At 47.0% G+C, this 13074-nt stretch overlaps 1 protein-coding gene across 4 annotated transcripts in view; it reads right to left on the bottom strand.

Annotated features, from left to right (window-relative positions):
* The window catches only part of pik3cd (phosphatidylinositol-4,5-bisphosphate 3-kinase, catalytic subunit delta), a 245206-nt gene that overhangs the window by 194081 nt on the left and 38051 nt on the right, over positions 1-13074 (bottom strand). Inside the window, exon 1 of one of the 4 annotated variants that reach the window (XM_070860518.1) lies at positions 6325-6392. The exons of the other annotated variants lie outside the window; for them this stretch is intronic. The gene's annotated coding sequence lies outside the window, so the exon portion shown is untranslated. Of the gene's footprint in view, positions 1-6324; positions 6393-13074 lie in introns of those variants that run through there. 4 annotated transcript variants of the gene reach the window in all.

Genomic DNA, 13074 nt, shown 5'->3' with positions numbered 1-13074 from the left:
CCCTCTAGCGCATCCCCCAATTTTAATCGCTCAACCATCGGTAGCCGTGCCTTCAGCTACCGAGTCCCCATGCTTTGGAACTCCTTGCCTAAACCTCTCCGCCTTGCTACCTCTATGCTCATACAAGACGTTCCTTAAAACCTACCTTTTTGACCAAGCTTTGGGTCACCTGTCCTAATTTCTCCTTATGTGGTTTGGTGTCAAATTTGTTTGATATTTTACTACGTTAAAGGCGCAATATAAATGTAAATTGTTGTATTTGTTTGTAGATATGAATGGAAAGCCCACGTACTCAATCCGTAAGCAACAGGGAGCTGTGGCGAAAGAATACAACGTTCGAAGACAATATGAAGCATAAGAATTAGGAGCAGGAGTCGGCCATTCGGCCCCTCGAGCCTGCTCCGCCATTCAATGAGATCATGGCTGATCTTCTACCTCAACGCCACTTTCCTGCACTATCCCCATGGTAACCATGGGTGAGACGCACGGTGATAAGTACACGGTAAAGTTACGGGGAGATGCATGTCCTGAGTTAGCGCCGGTGTTGAGAAAGCAGCAACGTCCGCAAATGCTTGCCGTGCAAGTGATGCTGCTGCTCAGGCAAGCGATGCGACTGCCCGTGAAATAGTCGTGGCCACAAAACCATCTTGTGAGGCAGAAACGCTGCAGTGATAGTGGGTCCAGACCAGCAGAGAGCTCGTGCAAGTACCAGCCTCGCAAGGAAAGAGTCGCTGAGAGAATCGATGATGTGGCGGAGAATTCGAACGGCCAGACCCCAGGACAAAACAAAGTCCTTTCTTGCTTTTCCCAGCGCAGTTGGTGAAAACACCGATGTGGATCGGCGGGCGGTATTCAGTCGCCGAGTTAATGACACCAGTTGCAGAAGAGCAAAGACTGGTTCCGAGTGACCTGGCCAACAATCCTCACCTCACCATCACCAGCAAAGACATACGAAAGAGTTCATTGCGTGTCCGTGTGCAAATTTGGTTGCTGCACGGCAAGCGAGCCCCAGGTGGGCTTCAAGGACACCCTTGAAGCCTCCTTGATAAAATGCAACATCTTCACCGACACCTGGGAGTCCCCTGGCCCGAGACTGCCCAAAGTGGAGGAAAAGCATCTGGGAGGGTGCTGAGCACCTCGAGTCTCTTTGCCGGGAGCACGCGGAAGCCAAGCGTAGGCAGCAGAAGGAGCACACGACAACCCAAGCCCCCCACCCCACCCCCCCCACCCGTCCCTCCAACCACCGTCTGCCCCACCTGCGACAGAGACTGTAGGTCCTGCATCGGACCCATCAGTCACCTGAGAACTGGTGTTAGTGTGGAAGCGTTATCCTCGACTCTGGGGACTGCCTCGGAAGAAGAAGGGTTGCTCCATTCACTCATCTAACAGCAATTCCTCAACTTAATTCAGTGAATAAGGAGTTCCTTTGGGATGTTTCAGAAATGTGATGCGGGGCTTAATAAATGCAAGTTCTTCAATTTTTTTGCTCATTCTTTAGCTTCTTAATGGCTACTGGTAACACATGCTGCTGATAATTAGAAAAGAAACACGGATTTGTATACAAGGCATTTGTTTACAACTCGTGTCTTGAAGAAACTCAAGAGGTATTTAGCATTTCTAACACAGCTGCAACATTTTACTACAAAATGTTAAAAGTATATCTTACTATTTCTAACTTTAAACATCTGTCGCTTTGTGAAGTGTTTTTGGAACTTATTCTCGTGTTTAAAGGAAAGTGGAAGCACTGCTCACATCTGTCACTGGCTTGTTATTTCCGGAGTTGTTTACAGGGGGTTTGAAATGTTGGCGAGAGGATTTTGTCACGGAGCAGTGAAATGGAAGCCTGGTCTTGTTCACACATTTGCTGAAACCTGTTCCCCTGTAACAGCACTTCTCCGTGGTAAACTTAGATAGTTTAAGGCAGGAGCACGAGTGAGATTTCTGCCTCGCCCATAACTCACAACCATCAAGAGTCACATTTACTGAAAGCTTAAAAAGGAAAATAAAAAAAACAGTCCTCATTTCGAATGTGCATCGCTGCAGATTTCAAGGGCAATCTGCCAGCCCACTAGTCACCTGCCCAGAAGTCCGAAAGATGCCCTCACAGATAGAAATATCTGTCTTCCTCTCGGGTAAGACACAAAAACCGTTCCTCTTCTTTTCCTGTTATTGACATAAAAGGAACTAAGTCCTTCTCAGAAAAGTATTTTTGGCATTTCCTAATTGGCTATTTTCCTCCATTTATTCAGGCATTCAGATCTCTTAGAACACAAGAATTAGGAGCAGGAGTCGGCCATTCGGCCCCTCGAGCCTGCTCCGCCATTCAATGAGATCATGGCTGATCTTCTACCTCAACTCCACTTTCCTGCACTAAACCCCATATCCCTTGATTCCCTTAATATCCAAAAATCTATCGATCTCTGTCTTGAATATACTCAAAGACTGAGCCTCCACAGCCCTCTGGGGTAGAGAATTCCAAAGATTCACCAACCTCCAAGTGAAGAAGTTTCTCCTCATCTCAGTCCTAAATGGCTGACCCCTGGTTCTAGACTCCCCAGCCAGGGGAAACATCCTCCCTGCATCTACCCTGTCAGGCCCTGTCAAAATGTTGTATGTTTCAATAAGATCTCACCTCATTCTTTTAAACTCTAGAGAATATAGGCCTAGTCTACTCAATCTCTCCTCATAGGACAATCCCCCCATCCCAGGAATCAGTCTGTGATTGATTCATCCTTTTCTTCAATTTTTAGTCACTATCGTTGCCTCGCTAGGTCAGTAAATTCCCCTAATCGTCTCGCAATCAATACCTGCTGACTCCCACTGGAAGTGTTCACTTGGTTGACAACAGGTTTTGGTCTTTCAAGAACATAAGAAATAGGAGCAGGAGTCAGCCACACGGCCTCTCGAGCATGCTCCGCCATTCAATACGATCATAGCTGATCCGATCATGGGCTGCCCGTTCCCCATAACCCTCGATTCCCTTATCGTTCAAAAATATGTCTATCTCTGCCTTAAATATATTCAATGACCCAGCCTCCTTAGCTCTCTGGGGCAGAGAACCCTCACAGAGAAGAAATTCCTCCTCATCTCAGTTCTAAATGGGCGGCCCTTTATTCTTAAACTAGGCCCCCGAGCTCTAGATTCCCTCACGAGGGGAAACATCCTCTCTGCATCTGGCTTGTTCACCTCTCATTCTTCTAAACTCCAATGTGTATCGGCTCAACCTATCTTCATAAGTCAACCCCTTCATCTCAGGAATCAACCTAGTGAACCTTCTCTGAACTGCCTCCAATGCAAGTATATCCTTCCTTAAATAAGGAGACCAAAACTGTACGCAGTACTCCAGGTGTGGTCTCACCAATACCTTGTACAGTTGTAGCAGGACTTCCCTACTTTTATACTCCATCCCCCTTGCAATAAAGGCCAACATTCCATTTGCCTTTCTTTTGGGGATTAACCCAGTGAAGTCCAATGCCCAAGCATCCACATGCAGAATGGGCACTAGAGTAAGATACTGCAGGACCATTACTATGTTGGACCCACTTCTGAGCACAAGATACAACCTTCAACGAGGTAGAGGTGATGGAAGAAAAAAAAACTGACGGCTCTAGAAGGACACGAGCAAGGTTATGTCACCTTATTCTGCTCTCTGCTGCAGGCCAGCAAACCTCTGGGACTGTTACTGGAATATCTTGAGATACATCATCAATATTTGGAACTTTCCATCCAACAGAAAGTCGTCATCATCATCATCATCATCATCGGCAGTCCCTCAGAATCGAGGAAGACTTGCTTCCACTCAAAGTGAGTTCTCAGGTGGCTGAACAGTCCAATATTGGAATTACAGTCTCTGTCACAGGTGGGACAGACAGTGGTTGAAGGAAAGGGTGGGTGGGGAGTCTGGTTTTGCCGCACGCTCCTTCCGCTGCCTGCGCTTGTTTTCTGCATGCTCTCGGCGATGAGACTCGAGGTGCTCAGCGCCCTCCCGGATGCACTTCCTCCACTTAGGGCGGTCTTTGGCCAGGGACTCCCAGGTGTCAGTGGGGATGTTGCACTTTATCAGGGAGGCTTTGAGGCTGTTCAACCTTCACCGTCTCCAGGCCAGAAAGTATGCCCCAGTAAGTGCCGACGGTTTGGAGAATTCTCTTCTGCTGGGGACATTTGAGAAAAGGCAGAACAGAACAGGAAGGCTCATCGACAGAAATAGTCCCAATGGCCAGGCTGGTTGCTGACTTCTGGGAGAAGAAAGAAGATAAAGCAAGAGGAAACCCCATTCCCACAAACAGGCCTGCACATAATTCGGGATTACATAAGCAGACGTGGTTCGTCAGTGTGATCCAATAACAAAAAGTTGCTTTAACACAAAAATTAAGAAAATTAATAGGCCCATTTGAAAAAAAAACACAATCAGAGAGGTTCACGAGGTTGATTCCTGAGATGAAGGGGTTGTCATATGAAGAAAGGTTGAGCAGGTTGGGCCTCTACTCAATGGAGTTTAGAAGAATGAGAGGTGATATTGAGGGGGCTTGACAGGGTAGATGCAGAGAGGATGTTTCCCCTCGTGGGGGAATCTAGAACTAGGGGGCATAGTTTCAGAATAAGGGGTCGCCCATTTAGAACGGAAATGAGGAGGAATTTCTTCTCTCAGAGGGTCATGAATCCTTGGTTTCTCGGCCCGAGAGAGCTGGGTCATTCAATATATTTAAGGTGGAGATCGACAGATTTTTGACCAATAAGAGAGTCGAGGGTGATGGGGAGCGGGCAGGAAAGTGGAACTGAGGCCAAGATCAGATCAGCCATGATCTTATTGAATGGTGGAGCAGGCTCGAGGGGCCGAATGGCCGACTCCTGCTCCTATTTCTTATGTTCTTATGAGGGGTCTTCAAAATAACGAGGGGTCTGGACAGAGTAGATAGAGAGAAACTGTTCCCATTGGTGGGAGAGTAGAGAACCAGAGGTCACAGATTTAAGGTGAGTGGCAGAAGAACCAAAGGCGATATAAGAAAAAACATTTTTTACACAGCGAGTGGTTGGGATCTGGAATGCGCTGCCTGAAAGGGTGGTGGAGGCAGACTCAATTTTATCTTTCAAAAGGGAGTTGGATAAATATCTGAAGGGAAAAAATGTGCAGGGCTACGAGGAAAGGACGGGGGAGCGGGACTGGCTGAGAGTCAGCATGGGCTCGAGGGGCCCAATGGCCTCCTGCCATGGTGTAACCATTCTATGATTCTATAATACATGCCACAGATCCTGGTCATCAGCAACAAACTGGGATTTACCGAGCACACGGAAGAATGTCCCAATGAATTTCACGCGGGAGAGAAACAGAGCCTTGATCATAAATCAGGGGGGCGGGGGGGAAAGTGGGGATAAATGGCCATCAGTCAGACAACACGGCTCTGCAGGAAGATGACCTTGAGCAAAGTTCTGAAATGTCACTTGTAGTGTGATAGTACGGCAGGATGTGGGTTTGTGCACGAGATTCCCCACCAACACGGTGATTCTTGATCAAAGTTCTTGGACTGAGAGCGGCCAACCCAACTGCCTTCTCTTCCAGGAAAGGTTCGCGTGAGGGAGAGATTCGCTGATTCAAAAATAGCCTGGATCGTTGCAGCGCCCCTCACATATATAAAGATACTGCACTGGGACTTTCTGTGGACGAGGAGACTAGGTGCTAAGCAAGAGGGATAAACAACAACTTGCATTTATATAGCGCCTTTCAGCACCACCGGACGTCTCAAAGCGCTTTACAGCCAATGAAGTACTTTTGGAGTGTAGTCACTGTTGTAATGTGGGAAACGTGGCAGCCAATTTGCGCACAGCAAGCTCTCACAAACAGCAATGTGACAATGACCCAGATAATCTGTTTTTGTTATGTTGACGGAGGGATAAATATTGGCCCCAGGACACCGGGGACAATTCCCCTGCTCTTCTTCGAGATCTTTTACGCCTACCTGAGGGGCCAGACGGGGCCTCGGTTTGACGTCTCATCCGAAAACAAAACGTTAGGATTAGTGATTTATGACAAATAAGCCACTTGAGCCTCGGCTGGCTTGACTTCCAAGCACCGACAGCAGCTGGAACCACTTCAGTCATTTACCAAGCACCGACAGTGCCTGCATTCTCCAGTTAATCACTTCTGACCTGCTATTTTCACTCTGAGCGGATCCCTCTCAAAAATGTTGTGACTGACTTGACATGAAAACATGATGCAGTTTTAGTGTTAATCCGAGTTGGACATCTTTCTTTTTGAGAGACCATCCACTTAAACACAGCATTGGATTCAAGTGCTCCTGACATTAAACACACACAATACTCTGGTACCTTGGCACTGAGCACCCCGATATCCATTTCGGGCAACAGCTTTGCAGATTACTCCGCTTCGTCTGAGAGACACAAACGGAAAGACTTGCATCGGCACAGTCACTTTCACATCCTCAGGGCTTCCCAACCAAGGATGGACTTTTTTTTTTTCGAAGAGTTGTCACTTGACTTGGCTACTCCAATGCACTCCTGGCTGGCCTCCCACGTTCTACTCTATGTAAACTAGAGGCGATCCAAGACTTGGCTGCCCCATGTCCTAACTTGCACCAAGTTCCACTCACCCATCACCCCCTGTGCTCGCCGACCTACATTGGCTCCCGGTTAAGCAACGCCTCAATTTCAAAATTCTCATCCTTATTTTCAAATCCCTCCATGGCCTCGCCCCTCCCTATTTCTAATCTCCTCCAGCCTCACAACTGCCCCCCCCACCCCCGAGATATCTGCGCTCTCTAATTCTGCTCTCGAGCATCCCCGATTATAATCGCTCAACCATTGGTGGCCGTGCCTTCTGTTGCCTCGGCCCCGAGCTCTGGAACTCCCTGCCTGAACCTCTCCGCCTCTCTTTCCTCCTTCAAGACGCTCCTTTGGTCACCTGCGCTAATTTCTCCTTATGCGGCTCGGTGTCAAATTTTTCTCTCATAACACTCCTGTGAAGCGCCCTGGGACGTTTCACTACGTTAAAGGCGCTATATAAATGCAAAAGGTTGTTGTTGTTGTAATGTAGGAAACGTGGTAGCCAATTTGCGCACAGCAAACAGCCATGTGATAATGACCAGCTCATTTGTTTTAGTGACATTGATTGAGAAATAAATATCGGGCAGGACAGTTAGCTTTTGGGGACAGAAATTTGCACATAATCCGTGTGTCTCCGAATCTTCACATCCGGCATTCCTCCACTGAAACAGCCGTTTCAAAACAAACAACTTCCCAACAGCTGCTAAACAGATTTTAGTTACAAAATGATATCGCAGAGAGATAACATTTCCTGTCCCTTGCTGCGCTGCCTTGGAAGAGAGCAGGAATTCCTCGAAGGAGCTCAAATTCACACGAGGACAGGTGGCAAATTGAGACGCGGTTTTCTAACCCGCAATTAAAATCAAAGACCATAAATTGGACAAGGGGCAAAACGAGTTTCCAATTCAGTGGGATTATTATTTCTGCACCAAAATTGAATCGACAAGGGTAACTCCTGAAATATCACAGGTCTTGTACAAGAAAGTCACCTCTGAACTTGGTGCAAGACCAAACCAAGTGTTTTGTGAATGGTTGTGATGCAAACGGTACTTGAAGTCTAGACCATTAGAGGGAGCAACGTGCGGTATGCCACTACAAATTGCAGCGTGAGCCGGTTCAGAAGGGCGTCGGCTGTGAAGGCGGCGATTGGATGGACGTCACCATAACCAGGTCGGTGATTGGAGCGTGGGCAGGGTACAGCAGGAGCGGCAAGGTTGGGGTGAAGGAGGGGCGAGAAATTGCAGAGCCACATGGTCAGGACCCAGAAGAGTCGAGGGCCCAGGGACAGCACGGGCCCAGCCCACACTGCGATATATGTACGCACTAGGTTCATGCAGCAGAGTTGGTCTTCAGTCGTCTTGGTTAATCCTTGCCGCTAGACCAAGACCTAGCTCTGTCAAGCTCGTGTGGTGGCTGGTGTTTTCACGTTTAAAACCAGATGCAATACAATTCTCAACAGGGGAAGGAGAACTGGTGGACAGACTGACTGAAATCATTCGCATGCAAACCCGAGCAACTGGGTTTCAAGCAGCAGAGGTAGAGACTCAGGAACAATTAACGGCCATCTGCTTACGGTCTTGGGCTGAAGAACTGAACTAAAGATTAGAAAGAATGAAAGTCTTGCATTTATATAGCGCCTTTCATGAGCACCCAACATCCCAAAGCACTTTACAGCCAATGAAGTACTTTTGGAGTGCAGTCACTGTTGTAATGTGGGAAACGTGGCAGCCAATTTGCGCACAGCAAGCTCCCACACACAGCAATGTGATAATGACCAGATAATCTGTTTTTTTTTGTTATGTTGATTGAGGGATAAATATTTGCCAGGACACCGGGGATAACTCCCCTGCCTTTCTTCTAAATAGTGCCATGGGATCTTTTACGTCCACCTGAGAGGGCAGACGGGGGCCTTGGTTCAGCCGCTCATCCGAAAGACGGCACCTCCGACAGTGTAGCACTCCCTCAGCACTGCACTGGAGTGTCAGCCTGGATTTTTGTGCTCAGGTTTCTGGAGTGGGACTCGAACCCACAACCTTCTGACTCAGAGGCGAAAGTGCTGCCCACTGAGTCATGGCTGACACACAAGGATTAGTGAGGAGAGGAAACTGGAAAAATATAAATATCAGACGCTGGCACGGCATTCTAAAGGCCTGAGTCAATTCAGCTGAGTTTGTGAAGCTTGGCTCACAGTCAATGAGATGTGATGTAAACATGTGTTAAGGGCAAGGCAGAAGGGTTTACAACTCTTCAGATTTGCTAAGTGCTTTTGGACATTGTTGTCGTGTGAAAAGACAGTATCAAGAACACTTGCAGAAAATCATGTGGGCTAACTCCCCCAGTGCTTCAGCTAACGAAAAGAGTGGCTAAAATAAATGTTGGTCCCTTATAGGACGAGACCGGGGAATTAGTAATGGGGAACATTGAGATGGCAGAAACTCTGAACAAGTATTTTGTATCAGTTTTTATGGTAGAGGACACTAACAATATTCCAACAGTGGATAGTCAAGGGGCTATAGGAGGGGGAGGAACTTAACACAATCACAAAGGAGGTGGTACTCAATAAGATAATGGGACTAAAGGCAGATAAATCCCCTGGACCTGATGGCTTGCATCCTTGGGTTAAGAGTAGTAGTGGCAGGGATAGTGGATGCATTGGTTGTAATTTACCAAAATTCCCTGGATTCTGGGGAGGCCCCACCAGATTGGAAAACTGCAAATGTAACGCCCCTATTTAAAAAAGGCGGTAGACAAAAAACAGGAAATTATGGGCCCAACTTTGGCCATGACTTGCATCAATTTTTTTGGAGTAAGTTGTTTTTTCTGGCATAAGTTAAAAAATGCCATTTTCCCCCCAAAATTTGCTCCAGAGTAAGTCAGTTAGGTACAATTTTTTTTAGGTCAGTTTTTTTTCCCCCTAAAGGGGGCGTTCCCAGACACTTTCGCCAGTTTTGGCCATTTATGCCACTTTGGCCAGCTAAAACTTACTCCAATTCCACTTAGGTCAGCGTATGTGGCCAGCTCTGAAAAACCTTGCGGGCAGTGAAGAAAAAGCAGCACACATTCGGCAGACATTAGGGCAGGGATAGGGGAGGGAAGGGAACTGGAGAGGACCTCAACAACCAAGCACCAAACATTGCAAGGAAAAGCTCAAACAATTAAAATGCTAATAAAAATAAAGTAAATCCTACCGGAGAGATGAGAGCTGCTGGCCACGATGTCACGGGGTGGAGGGGTAGCCAGAGAGAGAGAGAGAGAGAGAGAGAGAGAGAGAGAGAGAGAGAGAGAGAGAGAGAGAGAGAGAGAGAGAGAGATGCTGGTATACAAAACACTCTTTCTCCCCACCGCCCCTGCAGCCCCCAATCAAAACTCTCAAGCACAACCAATAAATAAAAAATAAAACCAAAGTCCTACCTCGCCTGGGAACTCAGCGGGCCAGCCAGTCGGTGCTGGAGGCCACTCAGCCGGGGATAGGGTGCGGCGAGATCGGGGCATCCCTTCAGCCTGGGATAGGGGCTGCGAGCATCGGGTCCTGCTCACAACCCACAGGACACGCTGGGAGGGCAGGAGCATGCGCGCAGACTTCACTGCGCATGCGCGCAGCTGCCGTCACTGTTTTCGGTGCTGGCCTGTTTCTCCGCCCCCCCCACTTCAGAATGCATGCCGTGCTGGGACTCCGGGGACTCGGAAGAGCGGCCAGGATGGGGCCCTTTTTTTCCGGCGCTGTTTCCAGGGCGCAAAGTCAGCGCACTTAAAAAGGGGTTGGGCAAAGTTGGGCCCTATAGACCAGTTAGCCTAACATCTGTGGTTGGGAAAATGTTGGAGTCCATTATTAAAGAAGCAGTTGCAGGACATTTGGAAAAGCAAAATTCGGTCAGGCAGAGTCAGCATGGATTTATGAAGGGGAAGTCATATTTGACAAATTTGCTGGAGTTCTTCGAGGATGTAATGAACAGGATGGATAAGGGGGAACCAGTGGATGTGGTGTATGGACTTCCAGAAGGCATTTGACAAGGTGCCACATAAAAGGTTACTGCACAAGATAAAAGTTCATGGGGTTGGGGGCAATATATTAGCATGGATAGAGAATTGGCTAACTAACAGAAAACAGAGAGTCGGGATAAATGGTTCATTCTCTGGTTGGCAACCAGTAACCAGTGGGGTGCCGCAGGGATCAGTGTTGGGACTCCAACTATTTACAATCTATATTAACGACTTGGAAGAAGGGACTGAGTGTAAAGTAGCCAAGTTTGCTGATGATACAAAGATGGGAGGAAAAGCAATGTGTGAGGAGGACACAAAAAATCTGCAAAAAGTCATAGGCAGGCTAAGTAAATGGGAAAAAATTTGGCAGATGGAGTATAATGTTGGAAAGTGTGAGGTCATGCACTTTGGAAGAAAAAAAATCGAAGCAAGTTATTATTTAAATGGAGAAAGATTGCAAAGTGCCGCAGTACAGCGGGACCTCGGGGTAGTTGTGCATGAAACGCAAAAGGTTAGTATGCAGGTACAGCAAGTGATCAGGAAGGCCAATGGTATCTTGGCCTTTATTGCAAAGGGGATGGAGTATAAAAGCAGGGAAGTCTTGCTACAGCTATATAAGGTATTGGTGAGGCCACACCTGGAATACTGCGTGCAGTTTTGTTTTCCATATTTACGAAAGGATATACTTGCTTTGGAGGCAGTTCAGAGAAGGTTCACTAGGTTGATTCCGGAGATGAGGGGGGTTAACTTATGAGGAAAAGTTGAGTAGGTTGGGCCTCTACGCATTGGCATTCAGAAGAATGAGAGGTGATCGTATCGAAACGTAAAAGATTACGAGGGGGCTTGACAAGGTGGATGCAGAGAGGATTTTTCCACTGAAGGGGGGAGACTAGAACTAGAGGGCATGTTCTTAGAATAAGGGGCCGCCCATTTAAAACTGAGATGAGGAGAAATTTCTTCTCTCAGAGGGTTGTAAATCTGTGGAATTCGCTGCCTCGGAGAACTGTGGAAGCTGGGTCATTGAATATATTTAAGACAGAAATAGACAGTTTCTTAAAAGATAAGTGGATAAGGGGTTCTAGGGAGCGGGCAGGGAAGTGGAGCTGAGTCCATGATCAGATCAGCCATGATCTTATTAAATGACGGAGCAGGCTCGAGGGGCCATATGGCCTACTCCTGCTCCAATTTCTTATGTTATGAGTCACAGTGAAGGTTTGGAATTAATAGAATACTTAAACCACAGGACATCTACCTCATGGAGGCAACTCGAGAGACTGAAAAGTGGCCTCTCGCTCCCTCCCACGATATTTTCAGATGAGGAGTGTTTAAAGCATTTACGTGCAATTCCCCCAACTGATAAGAAAGACATTTATTTCTAAATTACGTTGAACAGAAATTAAAAGTAAATACCATTTCCAGCACATCATTTCATCACACAGTCAGTGACTCAAGAAAATATAATGATTGGAGCGGTTATGTACTTTGCTTATCAAGGCAATTGAAGTGTGTCAGACAGAACAAGTTGTAAAACACTTGTGGTATTCAAGGGGCCAAGCAATATTTTGGCGTTTGTAAAATAAATTGTTGGATGCACTTTTTGCAACGATTCTCCAAGAAATGCTTTGCCTTTAAAAAGCTTTAGCCAAAAATGGAGAATTGCAAAATTATTTCACAGTCATTTCCTTGGAAGAGTTCATGGCCACATGAAAGTGGACAGGTCTCCTGGAGAAGATGCAAGTTCTTTCCTGTCATCCACCACGTGGCAAGTTTCTGTGCTTAGCTGCATTGTTTGAGGGAGGCAGAGAGTAAAGGCCAGTTAGTTCTCAGAATGTGGGAGGGGGCTGAAAAAAATAATCAGTGACTCAGTCACTCCGTTTTTTTTTAAATGGCGAGAGATTGGGGAATGTTGGTGTTCAGAGGGACCTGTGTGTCCTTGTATACCAATCACTGAAAATCAACATTGCAGGAACATTACATATTAAGGGAATAAAGGGATATGGGGATAGTGCAGGCAAGTGGCGTTGGGGTAGATCAGCCCTCTCTCACAGTCGTAGAGAACACAAAAACGTAAGAAATAGGAGCAGAAGTCGGCCATTCGGCCCCTCGAGCCTGCTCCGCCATTCAATAAGATCATAGTTGATCTGATCATGGACTCAGCTCCACTTCCCCGCCCGCTCCCTATAACCCTTTATTCCCTTATCGCTCAAAAGTCTGTCGATCTCCGCCTTAAATATATTCGGTGACCCAGCTTCCACAGCTCTCTGGGGCAGAGAATTCCACAGGTTTACGACCCTCAGAGAGGAAATTCCTCCTCATTTACGTTTTAAATAGGCAACCCCTTATTCTGAAACTATGCCCCCTTGTTCTAGATTCCCCCACGAGGGGAAACATCCTCTCTGCATCTATCCTGTCAAGCCCCCTCAGTATCTTATATTTCAATAAGATCACACCTCATTCTTCTAAACTCCAATGAGTATCGGTCCAACTTTTCTTCATAAGACAACCCCTTCATCGCGCGAATCAACCTCGTTAACC

Source organism: Pristiophorus japonicus, chromosome 18, assembly GCF_044704955.1.
Source record: "Pristiophorus japonicus isolate sPriJap1 chromosome 18, sPriJap1.hap1, whole genome shotgun sequence".
Taxonomy (NCBI): domain Eukaryota; kingdom Metazoa; phylum Chordata; class Chondrichthyes; family Pristiophoridae; genus Pristiophorus; species Pristiophorus japonicus.
The sequence above is the reverse complement of the archived record's forward strand: the minus strand, read 5'-3'. Positions and strand labels throughout refer to the sequence as shown.